The 21065-nt window shown below is 40.9% G+C and overlaps 1 protein-coding gene and 1 pseudogene across 1 annotated transcript in view; both read left to right on the top strand.

The window, feature by feature from the left end:
• Positions 1 to 21065, top strand: part of Stau2 (staufen double-stranded RNA binding protein 2) — a 616065-nt gene that overhangs the window by 181222 nt on the left and 413778 nt on the right. The window lies entirely within an intron of this gene.
• Positions 10541 to 11472, top strand: LOC150058888 (BCL2/adenovirus E1B 19 kDa protein-interacting protein 2 pseudogene; annotated as a pseudogene).

The raw sequence follows: 21065 nt of genomic DNA, 5'->3' as shown, positions 1-21065 counted from the left end.
AGAGCTCGGGACAGTGCCCAGACTGAGTTCAAGACCCACAACCAACAAAAAAGAAAAATAAAATAAGTTCAGAGGAAAGGGGCTCATTCTAAGGCAAGGTGAACACAAAAAGTAGGATCTGCTGCCTCTCCAGCATCAGCACAACTTCTGGCAGGCAGGAGGCACATACATCACTTTTGCTGGTCAACAGCTATGGAGTAGACAGCAGAGAGGAGGGCTTGAAGGCCAGCAGAGCAGGTGGACAGAGCTGAGCCAGTGGGGGACAACACAGACAATTTGTCCTTAACCACAACAAGGTAGGAAGGGTACTGGTTATGGAGAAAAGGGAAAAACTTACTCATTGTGCTTGCCGTTAACGATCCAGGAGTAAAGACAAGAAATGCTACTTGGAGAAAATTCAATATTAAGCCAGCAGTTGGCCTGGGTACTTTCATAAGTCCAAGAGGCAGCTGTCAAGATGTGCTGCTTGAGGAGATCCATCAGTGCAGTTAACAGTGAACAAGAGTGCAGTCTTGTACTCAGAATCCCAAGGGCTGTACAATCTACCCAAGGATTCTTGAGGGACATAATTTGTCTTCTAAGGCAATGAATACCCAGCATGAGCCCCACAGAAGCTTGGATCTTCTGCTTCATCAGGGCTGGATTTCATGTGCAAGAACAAATTCCAGCAGCAGAAAGTTGGGCATTGGGCAAGAAAGAAGCAGCCAGCTGCACAATTCCAAGATCTGTCATGTTTGCATGGTAGTACAGTTTCATTAAACTTTCTAGAGAATGATGGCTACAGCAGCAGGAGAAGCCATCTGAAACGTGTGTGTAGAATTTCCCACAAAACCTCTGGGCCTGCTAAATTTTTCTACAAGTCCTTTTTCTCTTCATGTACCTCTCCTTCCTACATAGCCCCTTTCACCCTATGTGAAGGAAGAAATCTAGTGATACCTCATGGAGTCTTTTTGCAACTGAATATATATTGCCTATACCAGAATCACGTGGAGAAGAAAATAGAATAAAATTGTCACTAATCACTGAAGGTGTTCACAATGTGTGAGCACTTCTCCATTCCTAACATTAAGATGCATTCTCTACCACTTAAATAAAATTGAAATGCCCCCCCTTAAATGAAGGACATTTTCAAATATTAGTTTCATACATGTAATTCCAAGAAAGTCTTACCAAACTGCTAGGGAAACTAGTCTAATTTTCAGTAGATCACCTATACATTACAGTGAAAGCTGCATTTAACATTTCCATCTGTATAAGTCTCCTCCACAGTGTCTAGAGGGGAGACTGGCAGGGGGGCTGGGAAAGCCCCAAAATCATTCAGCACCACCTATTGGCCACACACTGAAAATACATTCTGTTTGTGCCTAGTGTGGCACATGTGTCATTGAGACAAAGTATTTCATATGAACTGATCTCTAACATGTTAACAGATTTATTGAAGCAAAGTGAGGACAAATGCTATCAAAGGCTAGGTATTCTGGTTCCATTCTTTTTATATCATGTATCTTACAGAAAGCTATACAAATAAAATTTGCTATTAATCTTTATTCATTCTGTGATTAATTTGAATACCTATTATTGAGCACCTTCATATGCCATAGTATGTGTCTGGCAATAGGATGACAGTGACAAACAAGATTGAACTGGATCTTTGCCATCTGGAGGCCTATAGTTTTTCTAGAATCTAATCAGTTCTCCTTACCTCCACCATGAACACCTCAGTCAAAGCTACTTGCATTATTACAACAAGAACCTCTCATATGTCCACAGTCTCTCTTAATAGTCTCTCTCAACATGCTGTAAAACTTAAGTCAAATCAGAGACTTCCTCTTCTCTAAAACCTCAGAATCAAATCTGAAGTCTTTGTTCTGTAAGATGTAGCCATCCCCATGATCAAGAAAACTAATAACAACAGATGCTGGAGGGTATGTGGCCAGGAGGGATCACTACTACATTGTTGGTGCAAACTTGTTCAACCACTATGGAAAGCAGTGTGGCAGTGCCTCAAAAGACTAAACATAGAGCTCCCCTATGACCCAGCAATTCCACTACTTGGCATTTACCCAATCATCCAGAAACAAGGACATACTAAATCCACTAGCACAACGATGTTCATTGCAGCACTATTTATCCTAGCAAAGATATGGAACCAACCCAGATGTCCCTCAGTTGATGAGTGGATCAACAAGATGTGGTATTTATACACAATGGAATTCTATGCTGCCATCAGAAAGAACAACATCGCCCCATTTGTAAGGAAATGGAAAGAAAAAATCATATTAAGTGAGTAAGCCAGACTCACAGGAACATAGGCTCAATGGTTTCCCTCATTTGTCACAATCAGTAGAAACCTTGGGCTCTTCTAGCAGAGATTTACAATAGAGCAAAACCTAGATACATAAGTCCATATAGTATGACGCTAAATGAAAGGACCTCCAGGATATAGAAACAAAAGCCATACAATGAGTGATTGTTGTACTTAATGTACTATGTTTTCTCTCATCTCTTTTGCTGTCCCTTGGTTTTCTCATATTGTTACAGTATTTCACCCTGTTATCTGATATATTGTATATATGCTTATTTGCTTATTTGAAATATGATTGGGAAGGGGGGAAAATAAAATGAGGGACGAGGGTGGGAGGGAAATGGGAAACAAGACATGAGAAAAGGTATCAATGTTTGTGAAGTAATGCTCCTTCTATCTGATGAATATAATGTAACCCTTCTATTAATTACAATAAAAAATATATTTTAAAAAATGATGTAGCCATCCCACTTGACCACTCCCCTACCCCCTCTACCACAAATGGCCCAAACTTCTATATTGGCCTCCCTGATCTTCTTCAAGTTTGGGAAACCCCGGGGCCTCTATACACTTCATCTTTCCCCTGCCTACACGTAAATCCCTCAGAGACCTGCCTGGCTGCGTGTGTTTTTGCTCAAATAGCACGTTATGCATGAGGCCTTTCCTAACCACCGCTCCTAAGACCACAAGCCCTGCCCCCATCCTATGTTACATTCCCTTTTCTTCCTTGGTGGTACCACTGGCTGGCATAGTTGCCTAGTTGCCTGTTTTTGTCTTGGCCAGCTAAGAATTCACTCACAAATTTTATGACAGATGCTGGGCATGGTAGCTCACACCTGCAATCCTAGCTACTCAGGAGGTTAAGAACTGAGAATCATGGTTCAAAGACGGAGAGACTGTTATCTCCAATTAATCACTAGAAAAGGGGAAGTGGGGTTGATAGCTCAAGACTATCGCCCTACCCCTTGAGCTGTAGAATTCAGGGACAACACCCAGGCCCAGAGTTCAAGCCCCATGACCCACAAAAAAAAAAAAATCCATCAGAGTAGAGACTTTGTTTATGCTGCAATCTCTAGAACCTAAAACAATCCACACCACCCTAATTCTTCTACATATCTCTCTCATTCCAGAACCCTGGTTCCTAAAGGCAAGCTTCTCAGCTATGAAAGACCCTAATACCAAATCTCTGATCAATACATGATAAATCTGTCTATGAATTTGACAGGCTTATTGATTATTTACCCATGTAAAAAGGCCCTCTACTTGGTTTAATGCTCTGTTGCTGACTTAAAATCCTTAATCATTGTTTAATAAAAGGATTTATCTTGACTAATTTTTTTATCTACCCTTAAAATACATACATCAGTCCTATTTGAGATTTGAGGTAATAGATTAAGTAAATCACTCACTAGAGTATCACTAACGGATGTAAAGGAATATGCATAAACTATGCTATTAGAGTGCCTGGCCCTTTTGGCAAGTTCACAGTTATCAAATATTCTACCACAAGTAATTCAAGGAAGGGAATGGATAGGACCATTGACTCTTTAGACTAGGACAATGTTTGGACCAGCAGTTCTTTTGCCATCTCCTCCTCACAGCATGAACCAGTCTGGAATTCACCACCACTTGGGTCAATGTCATTGCATGCCAGGAGAGAAGCAGTAGATATGTGGATAAATTTGCCACTTCACCTACTCTTGCTTAGCTTAAATTTCAAACAGAGCTCTTCCATGCCAGTAGGAGAAATTTTAGAGGCATTCTGAGCACAAGAAAGTGGATGCTCAAAGGAAACAATGCAAAGCAGGAAACAGAACAGAAAAGTGGAGAATGGATGCAAAATATCTCTGCAGAGTAAGCAACTGTTTTGTCTCAGCTCTGGGCCTAACACAGCCAATTACGCTGCTCTGGCCTTAGGGGAGAAAGGTGGTAAGTCCTGGTGAGAGTCGAGGGAGCTCTGCCCTCTGCTGGAGACTATGGAAAATGCCCTGTGTGCACAGCTCTGGAAGATCCCAAAATGATATATACTAAGAAAGAAGAATAATACAAAGATTCCAGCAAACAACACTTTCAACCCTATTTCTTTTTAACACAATAAAGCAGTAGATAAAGGCCTGAAATTGACTGGATGAATACAGACTCAAGATTGTCCATTTTTAATGGCCTTATTTTAGCATATATTAAAGATAATAAGTTTCGTAGTAAGATTTTCACTCATGCATATAATGTATTTTGATCTTATTCAAACCCCTCCATTACCCTTCTTTATCTTCCATCCCCTTCCATCTAATCATCTGTCTTCTAATTTCTGATCTTACATTGATCTATATTGAGCTGAATTTTAATTCTTTGTTTTTGTTGGGGGGGGGGGCTTTGGGGAAGGTTGGGTTTGTTTTCTTGTTTTGGTTTGATTTTGGGGTTTTGGTTTTGCCAATCCTGGGGCCTGAACTCAGAGCCTGGGCACTGTCCTTGTACTTTCTCAGGGCTAACGCTCTCCCACTTGAGCCATAGCGCCAAATCTGGCTTTTTTTGTGTATGCAGTATCAAGGAATCAAACCCAGAGCTTTGTGCATGCTAGGCAAGCTCTCTACCACTAGGCCACACTCCTGCCCCCCACCAATAGTTCATTTTCAACATAGTGTCTAGTAAGTACCACTGCTGCATTTGTTCATTCTTTGTCCCTCCACTTTTGTGCCTCCCCTTAACCTCTCAAAGACAGAAAAAAAAAAGACCAGAAGAAGAAAATGAAAACACCAACAAAGAAAAAAAACTCTCATTTCCACTTCCCGCAATTCATTTCAATAAATATTATTTTATAATACATTTTTTTTGTCAGTTATAGGGCTTGAAGTCAGGGCCTGGGCGCTGTCCCTGGGCTCTTTCATTCAAGGCTAGTGCTGTACCACTTAGAGCCACAGATCTACTTCTGGTATTTCTAGTAGTTAACTGAAGAGTCCCATGGACTTTCTTGCCTAAACTGACTTTGAATCACAGTCCTCAGATCTCAGCCAACATAGTAGCGAGGATTACAGGTATGAGCCATCAGCACCTGGCTAATACAATCTTTTTTTTAATATTAATTCTGTTTATCCTTAAACATAGAGTTTCTTCCACTTTCTAGCAGCTTTAGTTTCTATCTTCAATATTTTATGGTTGTCATTGTAAAGATCTTTCACCTCATCAATTACATTTCTTCTTGTAGGACTTGTTTGGTTTGGTTTGGGTGGGGGTTAGGGATTTGGGGTATTTGAGGCTTTTGTTTTGTTTTGTGAGGCTATTGTGAAATGGGTTATTCTCCTTATTTCTGAGTGGATTTACTACTGGTATGTAAAGATATTGCTGGTTTTTGCAAATTGATTTTTTTTTTTTGCCAGTCCTGGGCTTGAGCTCAGGGCCTGAGCACTGTCCTTGGACTTTCTCAAGGCTAGAGCTCTACCACTTGAGCCTCAGCACCACTTCCAGCTTTTTTCTATGTATGTGGTACCGAGGAATTGAACCCAGGTCTTTGTGCATGCTAGGCAAGCACTCTACCACTAGGCCAAACTCCCGGCCCCTGCAAATTGATTTTGTATCCTGCTGTTTTTCTAAATTTTTTAATCAGTTCTAAAAGCTACTTGGTAGATTCTCTAAGGTCTTTGAAGTATAGAATAATATCTGCAAATAAGGATAAGTTGATTTTGTTTCCTGCTTATGGTCCTTTACTTTCTCTTGTCTTGTTATTTTGGCTAGAATGGCAAGCATTTTCCAAATAAAAGCAATAATGGTGGATATCCTGTCTCACTCCTGCCTTTTCTTTTCTCTTCTTCTTTTTGCCAGTTCTGGGGCTTGAACTCAGGGCCTATGCACTGTCCTTAGGCTTTTTCAAGGCTAGTGGCCCACCACTTGGGCTACAGCACCACTTCCAGCTCTTTCTATGTATGTGGTAACAAGGAGTCAAACCCAGGTCTTTGTTCATGCTAGACAAGTACTCCAACACTAGGCCAAAGTCCTGTCCCTCACTCCTGCTTTTGGAGAAATGCTTTCAATTATTGCTGTCAGCATAATATTGGCATTATGTCTGTTGTATGTAGTTTTCATGATGTTGAAGTACATTTCTTTTTTTTTTTTTTTTTTTTTGCCAGTCCTGGGCTTGAGCTCAGGGCCTGAGCACTGTCCTTGGACTTTCTCAAGGCTAGAGCTCTACCACTTGAGCCTCAGCACCACTTCTGGCTTTTTTCTATATATGTGGTACCGAGGAATCGAACCCGGGTCTTCATGCATGCTAGGCAAGCACTTTAACCACTAGGCCAAACTCCCGGCCTCTTCTTTTTTTTTTTTTTGGTCAGTTGTGGGACTTGAACTCTGGGCCTGGGCATTGACCCTGAGCACTTCAGCTCAAGGCTACCGCCTGCCCTACCCCTTGAGCAACAGTGCCATGTCTGTTTTTTTAGTGGTTAATTGGAGATGAGAGTCTCACGGACTTTAGTGCCCAAGCTGACTTTGAACTTTGATCCTCAGATCTCAGCCTCCTGATTAGCTAGGATTATTACAGGCATGAGCCACTGCATCCGGCTAAAGTACCTTTCTTCTATACCTGGTGTCTTTAGGATCTTTTTTTAGAACAAAGGTATATTAAATTTCATGAAAGGCTCTTTCTGTACCTATTAAGACAATCAAGGAACTTTTATCCTTGATTCTCTCTATGAATAGTATTAACTTTAGTGATTTCCATATATTGAGCTGCACTTGACTTCCTAGAATGAAATCAACTTGATCATGGCATGTACTTTTAAATTTAGTTTGCAAGTGTTTTGTTGAAATTCTGTCATTAATTTGACAGAACTCATGAAAGAAATCAGGGAGCCAGGCACAGTGGCTCATGCCTGTAATCCTAGCTACCGTGATCTGAGGATCAAGGTTCAAAGCCAGCCTGGACACTAAAGTCCATGACACTCTTATGTCTAATTAACCACGAGAAAGCCAGAAGTGGTGCTATGGCTCAAGTGGTAGCCTTGAGCTGAAGACCTCAGGAACAATGCCCAGGCCCAGAGTTCAAGTCCCATGAGTCCCATGATTGACAAAAAGAAATATGTGTCTGTGTGTGTCTGTGTGTATGTGTGTACACGTGTGTGTGTGTGTGTGTGTGTGTGTGTGTGTGTGTATCACTGTCTTTATGAGGCTAAATGAAAGGACCTCCAGGGTATGGAAACAAGAGCCATATAATGAGTGATTGTTGTTCTTAATGTACTAGGTTATTTCTCATCTCTTTTGTTGTCCCTTGGTTATCTCATATTGTTACAGTATCTTACCTTGTTATCTGATATATTGTATATATGTTTGTTTGGTTATTTGAAATAGGATAGGGAAGGGTGAAAAGAAGATGGGGGAGCGGGGAGGGGAGGAAAATGGGAACAAGAAGGGGTAGCAATGTTTGTGAAGTAATGCACCTCTATCTGGTGAATATAATGTAACCTTTCTATTAATTACAATAAAAATATATTTTAAAAAAAGGGAAGAGCCAGGCGCAGTGGCTCACCCCTGTATTCCTAGCTACTCAGGAGGCTGAGATCTGAGGATCAAGGTTCAAAGCCAGCCTGGGCACAAAAGGACCTGAGACTCTTATCTCCAATTATCCCCTAGAAAATGGGAAGTGGATCTTGGCTCAAGGGTAGGATGGTATTCTTGAGCTGAAGAGCTCAGGGACAGTGCCCAGGCTGAGCTCAAGCCCCATGACCCACAAATAAATAAAATAACTGAAGTAGCTGGACACTGGTGACTCACACCTGTAATCCTAGTCACTCAGAGAACTGAGATATGAGGATCATGGTTCAAAGCCATCTGGAGCTGGAAAATTGGTGAGACTTTTCTCTCCAATTAACTACCAAAACACTGCAAGTGGAACTGTGGCTCAAGTGGTATAGTGCCAGTCTTGAGTACAGAAGCTCAAGGACAATGCCCAAGCCCTGAGTTTAAGCCCCAGTACCTGTGCATGTGCACACACACACACACACACACACACACACACACACACACACACACACACAAATGAGCATGCACACACAAAACTAAAGTAAACTATGTAAGGGTCAGGCCGGGAGTTTAGCCTAATGGTAGAGCACCTGCCTAACAAATGCTCATCACTGAATTCAAATTAATACCATACTACCAAAATTAGAGTCACTTGAGCTAACATTGCCCAAAGCCAAGGAAAAACTAAGTTTACGATTCAGCCTTTGGAGAAATCAACATTGCAGAGATAATGTCTTAGACAGTGTTTTTTTTGTCCTATTTAAGACTTCCTCTCTGTTCTAATCCTTACACAGAAATAACTTAAAATAGAGAGAGAGAGAGACAGAGAGAAATAGAGAGAGAGAGAGAGACAGAGAAAAAGAGGAAAGGAAGGAAGGAAGGAAGGAATGAAGGAAGGAAGGAAGGAAGGAAGGAAGGAAGGAAGGAAGGAAGGAAGGAAGACTAAAAGCTTTAAGCAAAATGGTTGTGATTTGATTTTTCCTACAGGGAAGAAAATAGATGAAGAACCCTGAATCAGAAAGGTGGTTGAGGAAAGGAAAGGTGAATAAGGGAAGAAGATGCTGGCTGGGACAACACTTACTGCCCTTGCTACAGTAGGAGCTATAGAGAACTGTCATGTCCCAGACACAAGCCTTGACTTTCACCGGTAATTCCCAGGCTCAGCTTTGCACATTGACTGCCAGTCGAATGACTCTACAGGGGATTTCAAGCTTGGGAATCACCCAAGCTCCTTTTCTCCTCTTCAAGATGCTTGAAAGTATATAAAGAAGGCATAAAAGATGTGATTCTAGAATAGGAAATCTGATGTTGAATCCAGAAAAGATATCACACTTCAGTTTCTCTTTTGTCACATTTAAGTTGTCAAGTTATAGACCCACTTGATTTTTGTTTTCCACATCTGTAAAATGAGAACAACAGCAAACACCTTACTCTCCTTGAAGAGCAGGTTGCAGAAGAAGTAAGGCCTCGAAAATGTTTGTAGCATTCAAATATAAGAGGCCCTCGTGCATGCTACCACTGAATTACACCTTTAAGCCATGAGATGGGATCTTTCTAATTGTTCACAGTAGTTTTATTATTTTTTTTTTACCAGTCTTGGGCTTGAGCTCAGGGCCTGAGCAATGTCCTTGGGCTTTCTCAAGGCTAGAGCTCTACCACTTGAGCCTCAGCACTACTTCCGGCTTTTTTCTATGTATGTGGTACCAAGGAATTGAACCCGGGTCTTCATGCATGCTAGGCAAGCACTTTAACCACTAGGCCAAACTCCCAGCCCCACAGTAGTTTTATACGCATAAGTTCTAACTATTCCCCCACCTCAGCCTCTGAAGTAGGTAGGACTACAAATATGTGCGCCCCTTCTAGCCTAAAGAAAGACACTTTAGAAGGATTGAACTCTCTATTTGGGGAAAAGGGTTGTCTCTGCTTTTTATACATATAGCCAAAGAGGCTACAAAAAGCAGCCTCAGTTGCTCAACCCATCACAACACTCATTCTATGGAATGAAGTACCCAATTCTAGAAAGGAAAAGGACTTCAATTAAGATCATTAAATTGACAACTACTTCAAGATAATAAAAGAAGGCCTAGTCGTAGAGTGCTTTCCCAGCATGCACAAAGCCCTGGTACCATAAACACAGATAAAGCCGGAAGTGGTGCTGTGGCTCAAGTGGTAGAGCTCTAGCCTTGAGAAAGCTCAAGGACAGTGCCCAGGCCCTGAGTTCAAGCCTGTTGAGCTGAGTGCCAGTAGCTTCATGCCTGTAATCCTAGCTACTCAGGGAGTTAAGATCTGAGCATCATGGTTGGAAGCCAACCCATGCAGGAAGCTGCATGACACTCCTATCTCCAATAAACTACAAAAAAGTTGGGGGGGGGGAAGCTGGTAGTAGAGCAATGGATCAGGAACAGTTCCCAGGCCCTAAGTTCAAGCCCCAAGACCAGATATATTGAATTAAAACTCCTCTGTACACTATTTAAAAATAATTTTAATTTTTTTCAGTCAACGGGACAGCTCATTGCGTCTGGGTCAGCTGCTATGCCTGCTGTTACCTCTGTGGGTTGGAGAAGTGGCCTGGGGACATGGGAGCCCCACGTCACCAGCCTAGAGGGGCGAAAAGGATGAGGAACACCCCCTCCCCCCCCACCCACCCCCCCCCTCCCGGCTGCCTCCGGGGATATTGCCTCTCTGGATTATCAGGAGTTGTAAGTTGACATTGAATCTAGGCTAAGGATGGAAGGTGTAGAATTGAAAGAAGATGAAGATTTTCCAATCCCTTTACCAGAAAATGATAGTATTGAAGCAGATATACTAGGTGTACCTGGACCAGAGAACCATCCTGAGTCCCTGGAAGTTAATGGAAATAAAGTGAGAAAGAAACTAACTGCTCCAGACATTCGCCTAACACTGGATCCTAGTGATGGCTCTTTGTTGTCAGAGGACTTGGATGAAAAAGGGGAGATTGACTTAGATGGCTTAGACACCCCATCTGAGAACAGTAATGAGTTTGAGTGGGAAGATGATCTCCCAAACCCAAAACTACTGAAGTAATTAGGAAAGACTCAATTACTGCATACACAGCAGCAGAGGAAAAAGAAGATGGACGATGCTGGCCTATGTTCAGGATTGGAGAACAGGACCACAGGGTTGATATGAAGGCAATTGAATTCTGTAAAAAAGTTATCAGCCATGGAGGATATTACGGGGATGGGTTAAAGGCCATTGTGTTTGCTGTCTGTTTTAGGCCTGAAAGTGGCCGGCCTAACTACAGGTACCTGATGGATAATCTCTTTAAATATGTGATTGGCACTTTGGAGCTGTTAGTAGCAGAAAACTACATGATAGTTTATTTAAATGGTGCAACAACCCGAAGAAAAATGCCCAGTCTGGGATGGCTCAGGAAATGCTATCAACAAATCGATAGAAGCTTACGGAAAAACCTAAAATCTCTACTTATTGTACATCCTTCCTGGTTTATCAGGACACTTCTGGTTGTTACAAGATCATCTATTAGCTCAAAATTCAGCCAAAAAATTAGATATGTCTTTAATTTGGCAGAACTAGCGGAGCTTGTTCCCATGGAATATGTTGGCATACCAGAATGCATAAAACAAGTTGATCAAGAACTAAATGGAAAACAAGATGAACTGAAGAGTGAACAGTAAGTTTGGCTTCTAGTCCACACAGAAGTGAAGAATGTGCTGATGAAGCAGTGCTCTTTTTTGCTTTGATTTTTATGTAACCTGTTACAAATTGACTTGACTTTTTCTTAATGGACTTTTGTATAAGGAACTGTTCACTGCTGTATTGGTTTGCAGATGTCTTGAATTTTGCTCTTCAATGGCTATATTGTAATCATTTTATACTTTATATTGCTAAATAGAGAACTACACTTTAAAGCAACTTTTCCATTTGTTTATTGAATGATGATTACATCTTCAGTAAAATATTTATGAGCATAAATGGCAAAGGAAAGAAATAATATATCTTTTATGTCTTGAGCAATATTTTTTAATGTATACTTATCTTGTGGAAGAATGTGCAGGTAAATAAGATCATGACTTTTTATAGTGCATGTTAGAATTTGTGTTTTTGTAAATGGTTGAATATATTTCCTGGGTGGCTTTGAAAATTAAGTTGTTCCAAGGGATAAACTGATTCTCATGAATACCCAAAGATTGTGTCCATAATATAGGCAGTCTCATACCATCCCAAGTTGTTTTTTCACTTTAGCATATATTGTTCCTTAATTCAGAAGTGCAAATATAGCTGCATTGCACTCTTTTTTCCTTTTTTAAAGACAAGTCAAAAAGCCATTTTTAGAACTAGAAATTTAAAAAGGCTTAAGAATTAGGAAGAGAGAGAGAGAGAGAAAGAGAGAGAGAGAGAGAGAGAGAGAGAGAGAGAGAGAGAGAGAGAGAGAGAGAGAGAGAGAGAGAGAGAGAGAGAGAGAGAGAGAGAGAGAGAGAGAGAGAGAGAGAGAATATTTTATCTTCTGGGCCGGGAGTTTGGCCTAGTAGTTAAAGTGCTTGCCTAGCATGCACGAAGACCCGGGTTCGATTCCTCGGTACCACATATATAGAAAAAAGCCAGAAGTGGTGCTGAGGCTCAAGTGGTAGAGCTCTAGCCTTGAGAAAGTCCAAGGACAGTGCTCAGGCCCTGAGCTCAAGCCCAGGACTGGCAAAAAAAAAAAAAAAAGAATATTTTATCTTCTGACCCAAAGTCAGAACTGTTTTTTAAAAAATATTGTAGATCTGTTCACTCTAATGTGAAATGAGTTGTGTGTCCAGGGTTTCATTGCCCATGAATGTGTGAGTGCTATGTAGCATTGCAGAGAATGTGGTGAATATTCACTGTCACAACTTTTCTGTAGAAAACAGGCTGCTTTTAAAACTGCTCTCACTGTGGGCACTTTACCAAAATGCTTCCGTGTCACTTAGTTGAACTAAGTACTTTGAGCTAGTCACATAAGGTATGCTATAAAGTTTTTGTGGAATTCTGTTTGGCAATACTGAAAATTACATTGTTTGCAAGTCATAAAACATTATTGTTTGGGATGACACATTTAATAGAAACATGAAAAACTTGTTCTACATTGAAATAAATTTTATTTGTACCTCCAAATGAAGTTTAATTACATATAATAATCCTATTACAAGTAGCATACTATATGTCATATACCATGTGACATAGATACATTTAGTAAAGTTAATATCCAATACATTTGAGGCCATACTACAGAGCCCTTCATATAAAGTCTATTTTCGAGAGTGGCCTAGATTAGGAAAATTAAACCAGAAGTGAGCTAAGCTTTTAAGATTCATTCTCTCTCCTGTACTGAACACATATATCTATGGTTCTTTGTTTTTTAGGTTTGTTTTTTTTATAAAGTTTCTGTTACAAAGGGATTTTTTAACATTTTTTCCTGCTAACTTAAATCCAGTTATGAGAGATGTTGGAGTATTCCAGGGATTCCCCAGCAGCCTCTCAACCTTGATCCAACATGTCCATTCTGTACTAATGTCACCACAGTGAATTAAGACAAAGCCTTTCACTTGTTGAAATCTTAGAAATACTTTGTGCTGGAAAAAAGTAACTTAATAGTAACTACTTAGGCATTCCTTCTGAGTTCACCCCATCAGAATTATGAATAAAAATCATGTTGGGTTTCATTGTAATTGCATACAGTATCTGGAGGACATTTCAAGCTGTCACTCATCTATATGCCTTCATCATCTCAAAATGGACTGAGCTTTTGGGAGGTGGTTTTCTACCACATTTAGTACTTGGCTCGCAAAGAGTTTCAAAAATACAAAGAATAGGTTCAACTCTTTCCTGTGTTGACTTTTGCTTTCGTATTCAATGTTCCTGACTTATTTTCTAACAAAGTGAACAGCTAGGCATGGTGGTCCAAGCCTTTTACCTGAGCACTCAGAAAGCAGAGTCAGGAGCATTATGAATTCAAAGCCAGCCTGAGCTACATTTCAGGACCCTATCTCAGAAAGAAAGAAAAGCCTTCAGAGGGAACACTGATAACATTTGAGTTTAAATGAAGACATGTTGTGAATCAGAGCCTTGAAAGGAGAAATGCTTTAACATCTACTTTAATGGAATCTGATGTAAGAATGTACCCACAATAAATATTTCATAACTATAAAATATTTAGGTTAGAAGTATTTAAATTTATTTGTACTTTGCAGCATTTCCCTATATTATCTGATGTTACTTACCATTACTGACCAAACTGAAAGCACTTGTAATTGTAGGGTTTTGTCTCTTTTTCCTGGCATCATGGATTGAATTTCACTGGTTTAGATTTCATGTATCTCTCACCATTTTTTTTTTGGTCAGTCATGGGGCTTGAACTCTGGTCCTGGGCACTGCCCCTGAGCTCTTCAGCCCAAAGCTATAACACTACCCCTGGGCCTGGTCGTTGTCCCTGAGCTTTTCAGCTCAAGGCTACTGCCCTACCCCTGGAGCCGCAGCACAACTTCTGGTTTTCTAGAGGTTAATTGGAGATAAGAGTCTCTCGGTCTTTAGTGGGTCTTTAGTGCCAGGGATAGCTTTGAACCTTGAACCTCAGATCTCAGCCTCCTGAGTAAGCTAGGATTACAGGCGTGAGCCACCAAGCCCGGCCTTTCCTTGTTTTCTGAAGACATTTTGTCTGTGTGTAAAAACCTGAGCCACTAATCATTGAATCTAAAAGACCACCTGTGTCCATTCAGACCTCCTCTGATCCTGCTCCCTAGCCTCACTGTAAGAGCAAACATCTGAGCTATAGTTCAGGAATCCTGTGTGACAGCAGAGCTCATTTGGAAATTAAAGGTAAAAGATTAGAAAAGTGAAGAAGTCAGCCTGGAAGAAGTGCCCAGCTTCTCTCACCATCTTTGTTATACTTAAGATCTGTGTTTCCCTGTTTTTGTCAAGTTGTGTTAATCAAGAAATTTGATTCTTTGTTCTGCTTACTCATATTCCTAGACAACACCAAGAAAAGGCAGGATAGTGACCCCACACTTAAACTGAGAATAGTCTTTAACTCAAGAGGGTGAGGAGGATTTGAAGGAATTGTTTCTAGGTAGTTGTAACTAACATAGTTGAAAGATAAAGAAAAACAAAACTTCTATAAAGGGATAAAGTCTCAGTGTCACTAGATGTACCTCTTGAGGGATGAAGCACATGTGATGGCAGCTGGCGGTGCCATTTCTTTATATCCAGCAGGAAAAGCTGAAGGCTGCATACAATATGTGACTAGGAGACTGTGCATTAAAGGGAAAAAGATTTAAGAGTCCATATTTTCCTCCACTTTGTTCATTCACGAGCAAGACTGAACAGTTTGGGTAAGCCATTACAGTGCTCAAATTGAAGTTTATGACTTAATTTCCTTTTTCACTGTTGGTGAACATTAATATAGGTTTTCATAATGGGCATCACTACTTAACTACACTGAATACTGATGACCGCTGCTAGGTAAGTAAATATCTAGTTCTAATTTCTTCATCTGCCTACAGTCCCAGCATATAAGAAGTAAGAGTTTTGCTTCTTGATAGACATCTTTCAAATGACTACATAAGCATTACCGTTTGGCCATTTGTGTGAGTGCTCAGGGAATGTGGGAAATGATTTCGTGCAGAATTGCCTTGTTGGTGTTCCTCAGTTAATAAATGAGCATTGAGAGTATAACTAGAACAGGCCAGTTTCTTGACACCGCCTTGTTTCTGGTGGTATAAAGTAGTAAATAACTAACGTTGATCATTCTACAGTAGAGACAGCTATATTATTCTGTTTTGTTTTTGTGATGATTTTTCCCATCCTGTATGGATATTTGAGAAATGAATCACAAGCAAATCTCAGATGGAGAGAGGGATCAACATACTTACAAGTTTGACATATTTTGGTATTGAGAAAACGGGAATGGTGAAGTTTGAGTTGCTAGGACAGAGTCAGAAAGTTAGGTTGGGTGGCTAGGCTAACTAAGGAGGGAAACTTGGTAATATGAAGACAGTGCTCTAAGCTAGTCCAAAAGAATTAACTGAAAGAAGCTCTTCTTTCCCTTTCCCTTCCAGTGATTCTCAATCATAACACAAGTCAGACCCAGTAAAGTAATTTTCTCTAAAGTTGTGAAGAGCAACTGAAGTGTAATAGTGTTAAGATTAGGCAGTAATAACTCATTTGAATAATTTGTTGCAAGTATTTATAATAATTGTAATTTCTTTTTGAGAATTAAGTTTTAAAATGCTATGAAGCATTGACATACATACTTAACCAATTGTGTACCAAATGAAAACCAAGAGTTGAATACATTCAACTTAGTAGAGAATGGAAGCTATTTGCTCCAGGTAGCCATCTGATTCCTTCACACAAGACACCCTACAAAAGGGTAGAACATTTGCATGTAAAGTTTTTTCTGCATTTTCACATCCCATTTAACAAAAGAGAACTTGAAAAATAACACTGGCTACTGCACTACATGTTTTGTATACAGCCTTTCTACATGTTCAATGTCCCCTTAACAACTGCTTAACAGTATATGCTTAACAGTCTATTTACTTAAACCTAGCTAATATTTAGTGGTGTTCAAGGGCCATTGACTTGCATAGATAGCCTTTGACACCCTTCACGTAGAACATAGCTGAGAATTTCTTCAGACACTGATGCACATATGTGTGTGTGTGTGTGTGTGTGTGTGTGTGTGTGTGTGTGTGTGTGTGTGCATTTTCATTACAAGTTCACATGCTGTCATCTGGACAAAATTACCGACATTTTATTAAAATGATAGTACTATCATTTCACATTTAATCCTGATGTATGTTTACAAAATGGTCATTTGGTCTCTGTAAGAAATATTTGAGTTGGTCATGATTTACTAAAGAGATGTAATTTTCTTTTCTAACTTGTTGGGAAAACAATGACTTGTATCCTGATTTGTTGCACATTATATTTTTGCATCGTTAATGAACCTTAACAACAAATCAGAGTCAAAACAATACTTTCTGAGAAATTCTAGGGGGAAAAAGGATCTCCTTAATAGTTTGAGAATCTATTTAATCTCCCCTCCACATCACTACCCACACTCAAGACAAGAGGCAGGTAGACCAGGGACAATCAGCAGCCATCTAGTAACAAGAGGAGGTAACCTGCCATTCACATAAGTCAATACTCCACTAGTTTGCCGGTGTGAGTTAGGGTTCATGTTATTCTGAGTACATCCTGATAAAGAAGAGAAGGGCTGTGAGATGGGATTGGGCTGGGAGGAAGAGAGGAGACAGAAGGGGATGGTCCATTTCAATTTTTATTTTAGACTGGTCACAGAGGGTTCAAAATGGGTGGTACTGGAGGGAAAAGAGATCACAGAATTATTTACCATAGCAAAGATATGGAAGCAACCCAGATGTCCCTCAGTTGATGAGTGGATCAACAAGATGTGCTATTTATACAGAATGGAATTCTATGCTGCTGTCAGAAAGAATGACATCGCCCCATTTGTAATGAAATGGAAAGACTTAGAAAAAATCATATTAAGTGAAGTAAGCCAGACTCAAAGGAACATAGGCCCAATAGTCTTCCTCATTTGTCATAATCAGTAGAAACCTTGGGCTCTTCCTAGCAGAGATTTACATTAGAACAAAATCTAGAGCTATTAGGCCAAATAGTATGACACTAAATGTAAGGACCTCCAGGATAAGGAAACAAAAGCCATATAATGAGTGACTGTTGTCCTTAATGTACTATGTTATCTCTCATCTCTTTTGCCCTCCCTTGGTTATCTCATATTGTTATAATGTTTCACCTTGTTATCAGATATATTTTATATGTGCTTAATTGGTTATTTGAAATTGGATAGGGAAGGGGGAAATCAAGATAAGTGCAGGGAGGGGGGAGAGGGAAATGGGGACCATGTCATGAGAAAGGGTATCAATGTTTGTGAAGTTATGCACCTTCTATCTGGTGAATATAATGTAACCCTTCTATTAATCACAATAAAAAATTATTTAAAAAAAGAGATCGCAGAAACCAGAAATGCATTGAGAATAGGCACATAGAGATGGGAGTAAATCAATGACACAGATTTCAGAAAGGTGAACTCACACAGCTAAGTTTCCTGTTGTATGTGAGGAGGAAAACCGGAGAAAAGAGTCAAGGCTCTGTCTACCTTCCTACCTTCCTGCCTCAAGAACATATCCATTTGTGTGTGTGTGTGTGTGTGTGTGTGTGTGTGTGTGTGTGTGTGTGTGTGTGTGTGTACACGTGCATTGGTCTTGGGACTTGAACCTAGGGCCTGGGCAACGTCCCTGGGCCTCTTCCTGGCAGTTGGTGGTGGCAGCATTTGCTGTCACAGGGAATACAGATGGAGTTCCATTTTTGACATGTTGAATTTCAGGAGCTGTGGGATGTGCAAGGGTTGTTTGGCAGGTACAGGAATGTCCCACATGGTGTTTTTAAAGTCTTTGGGGCTTAAAACAACACCAGTATTCACACACATACTGTAGATCTGAAATCTGATATTGATTCACGGTTCTAAAATATCAAGGGATCTGAGGGCTAACGCATTGATTTCTGGAGGCTTCGAATAAGTCTGTGTTATTTCCTTTCCCAGCTTCCAGAAACTATCCATACTCACAGGTGTGTGCATCCCGTCTTTCTTCTTCAAAGCCAGCAGCTCTGACCCTGCCTCTACCTCACTCTTCTCTAACCACAGCTGGGAAAGGGTCTTACTAGTAAAGATTCACAGGTCTAAATTGTGCCACTAGGAAAAGACAAGCTCATCTTCTCATTTGTGGGTACTTAGCCTTGATCTTGCTCTCAAAGCCCCTCTTGTCAAGTTGAGTGGATTAGGATGTGACTCTTTGTGGGGTAGAGAGCAGCATTCTTCTACCTAACAATCCCCATTCAATAGCTTATACAGATTTGGGGACAAACAGAAGAGACTTTCCCTGTCATTTCCAAGGGAAACAGAAAAGTAGGAGGCTGTGAGGAAAGGCTGAGGTACTGGGACTGTCCAGAATGCACAGTGCATCTGTCAGTTGGATTAGTAAGAGGAATGGACAGATCCAGTTCATCTGGTGAAATAATCACATGAGGGTTAATGAATAGAATTTGTCCTGCCAATTGACAGGACAGATTTGGGGAGATGAGTGTAACAGGAATTTGACATTGGTTTTCTAACCCCCCTAGAGATGAAATCATAGTAAGCTGTCTCTTGATCCTAAATTTCCCAGTGGAGTGAGACCACCTGCTGGCCTCCTGGACTACGCACCCATTGACCCTGAGCTGTGTACCAGCTTATGAGCTGGTAAAGGTAATTGAGGAAGGGAATGCTTTGAAATATTTAAAATCAATTACCAACAGTTTGGTGATTAAATTTTTCCATAAGAATTCCATTCTCAGGCCAGGAGTTTGGCCTAGTGATAGGGTGCTTGCCTCACATGCATGAAAACCAGGGTTCAATTCCTCGGTACCACACATACAGAAAAAGCCAGAAGTGGGGCTGTGGCTCAAGTGGAAGAGTGCTAGCCTATAGGAAAAAGCCAAGGACAGTGCTCAGGCCCTGAATTCAAGCCCCAAGACTGGCAAAAAAAAAAAAAATATTCCATTCTTTCTGGCCGAGAGTTTTGCCTACTTGTAGTTTGCTTGCCTAGCAGGCACAAAGACCCAAGTTCAATTCCTCAGTACCACATACATAGAAAAATCTACAAGTAGTGCTGTGGCTCAAGTGGTAGACAGCCCAAGGACAGTGCTCAGGCCCTGAGTTCAGGCCCCATGACTGGTGAAAAAAATAAAATCCATTCCATTCTTTCTCTCTCTCTCTCTCTCTCTCTCTCTCTCTCTCTCTCTCTCTCTCTCTCTCTCTCTCTCTCTCTCTCTCTCTCTCTCTCTTTCCCTCTTATTCGTACTGTGTAGCTCAGGGTGGCATCAAATTCACAATCCTCCTGCCTCAGACTCCCAAGAGCCAGGATTACATGAATGTACCACCATGCCTGGGCTAATTCACACCTACACTTGAATTTTCAATTGTATGTGTGTTCTACTCACCATCATCACACCACTCCATATTTCCCCACACTCAGCCTTCTCTAGCTGTCCTCCTCACAACTGAATTTGCAATCCTCCCCACTGCCACCCATCAGCCCTTCTAGGTGCATTTTAAATGGCAGATAGAATCCCTACCATCAGCCTGAAAAGACCAATCGCTCTGGTCACCATTCTCTACCATGTGTTCACAATGCCCAGCTGCAAGGGCATGACTGTGACAACCCTGCCCCAGAGAACTCAGTTCCCAAATTTCACGGACATAGAACGAGACTGAGCTCCTATCCAACACTTTGTTCCTCCTTCTGCTGCTATAGCCACTTCTCCTCCTCCTCCTCCTTCTTCCTTCCTTTCTTTCTTTTTTCTTTCTTCCTTTTCTTCTTTCAACTTTCCTTCTTTCTTTTTCTTTTTCTTCATCTATTTTCCTCCTCCTCTTCCTTCTTCCTCTTTCCTCCTCCCCTTCCTCCTCATCTTTTCTCTCTTCTCCTCTCCCTCCTCTGCTCCTCCTCCACCTCCATCTTCTAAGAAGACCAGGAAAGAAAAGGTCAGAAACAGATCCACCTAGACAGGGTCACCTGAGCTAGCTCTACCACAGGCTCACACAAGGCTACCCTACTTCCTAACTGAAAGCAATGTGGACTCATATTACACCTCTACTTTCTTTTCCTAGTTCCTCCACCTCCACAACCCCTGTGGCCTCCATCAACCCTTGCGATAGGCACATGTGTAGTCATACACATCTATAACATACTCTCCCAGCTAGTAGCCACCAATGGCCAAAGTTTCCCACCCACCCTCACCTCCTCCGCTTTCTTCAGAGTATTAACCCCATCCATATCACCAAGTATTTTCCTTATTATTTTCTTTTCCCTTTTCTTTTTTGTACACTCCACTAAACATGGATAGTAATAAACTTTAGGCATATGGTGGTTGAACCTGAAAGCTCAAAAAACTGAGACTCCAAAATGAAAGAAAAAAAAAAAAGGAACACTGGGGCTGGGAGCGAGCGTGGCCTAGTGGTAGTGTGCTTGCCTAGCATACATGAAGCCCTGGGTTCCATTCCTCAGTACCACATACACAGAAAAAGCCACAAATGATGCTGTAATTCAAGTGGTAGAACACTAGCCTTGAGAATGCCCAAGGACAGTGCTAAGGCCCTGAGTTCAAGCCCCGGGAATGGCAAAATAAATAAATAAATAAATACCCACAGAAAATGGAACAGTGATATCTA

This window comes from Megascapheus bottae, chromosome 9 (genome assembly GCF_031878675.1).
Source record: "Megascapheus bottae isolate mThoBot1 chromosome 9, mThoBot2.hap1, whole genome shotgun sequence".
NCBI lineage: Eukaryota > Metazoa > Chordata > Mammalia > Rodentia > Geomyidae > Megascapheus > Megascapheus bottae.
Note: the sequence above shows the minus strand (reverse complement) of the source record. Positions and strands in the feature narration are given on the sequence as shown.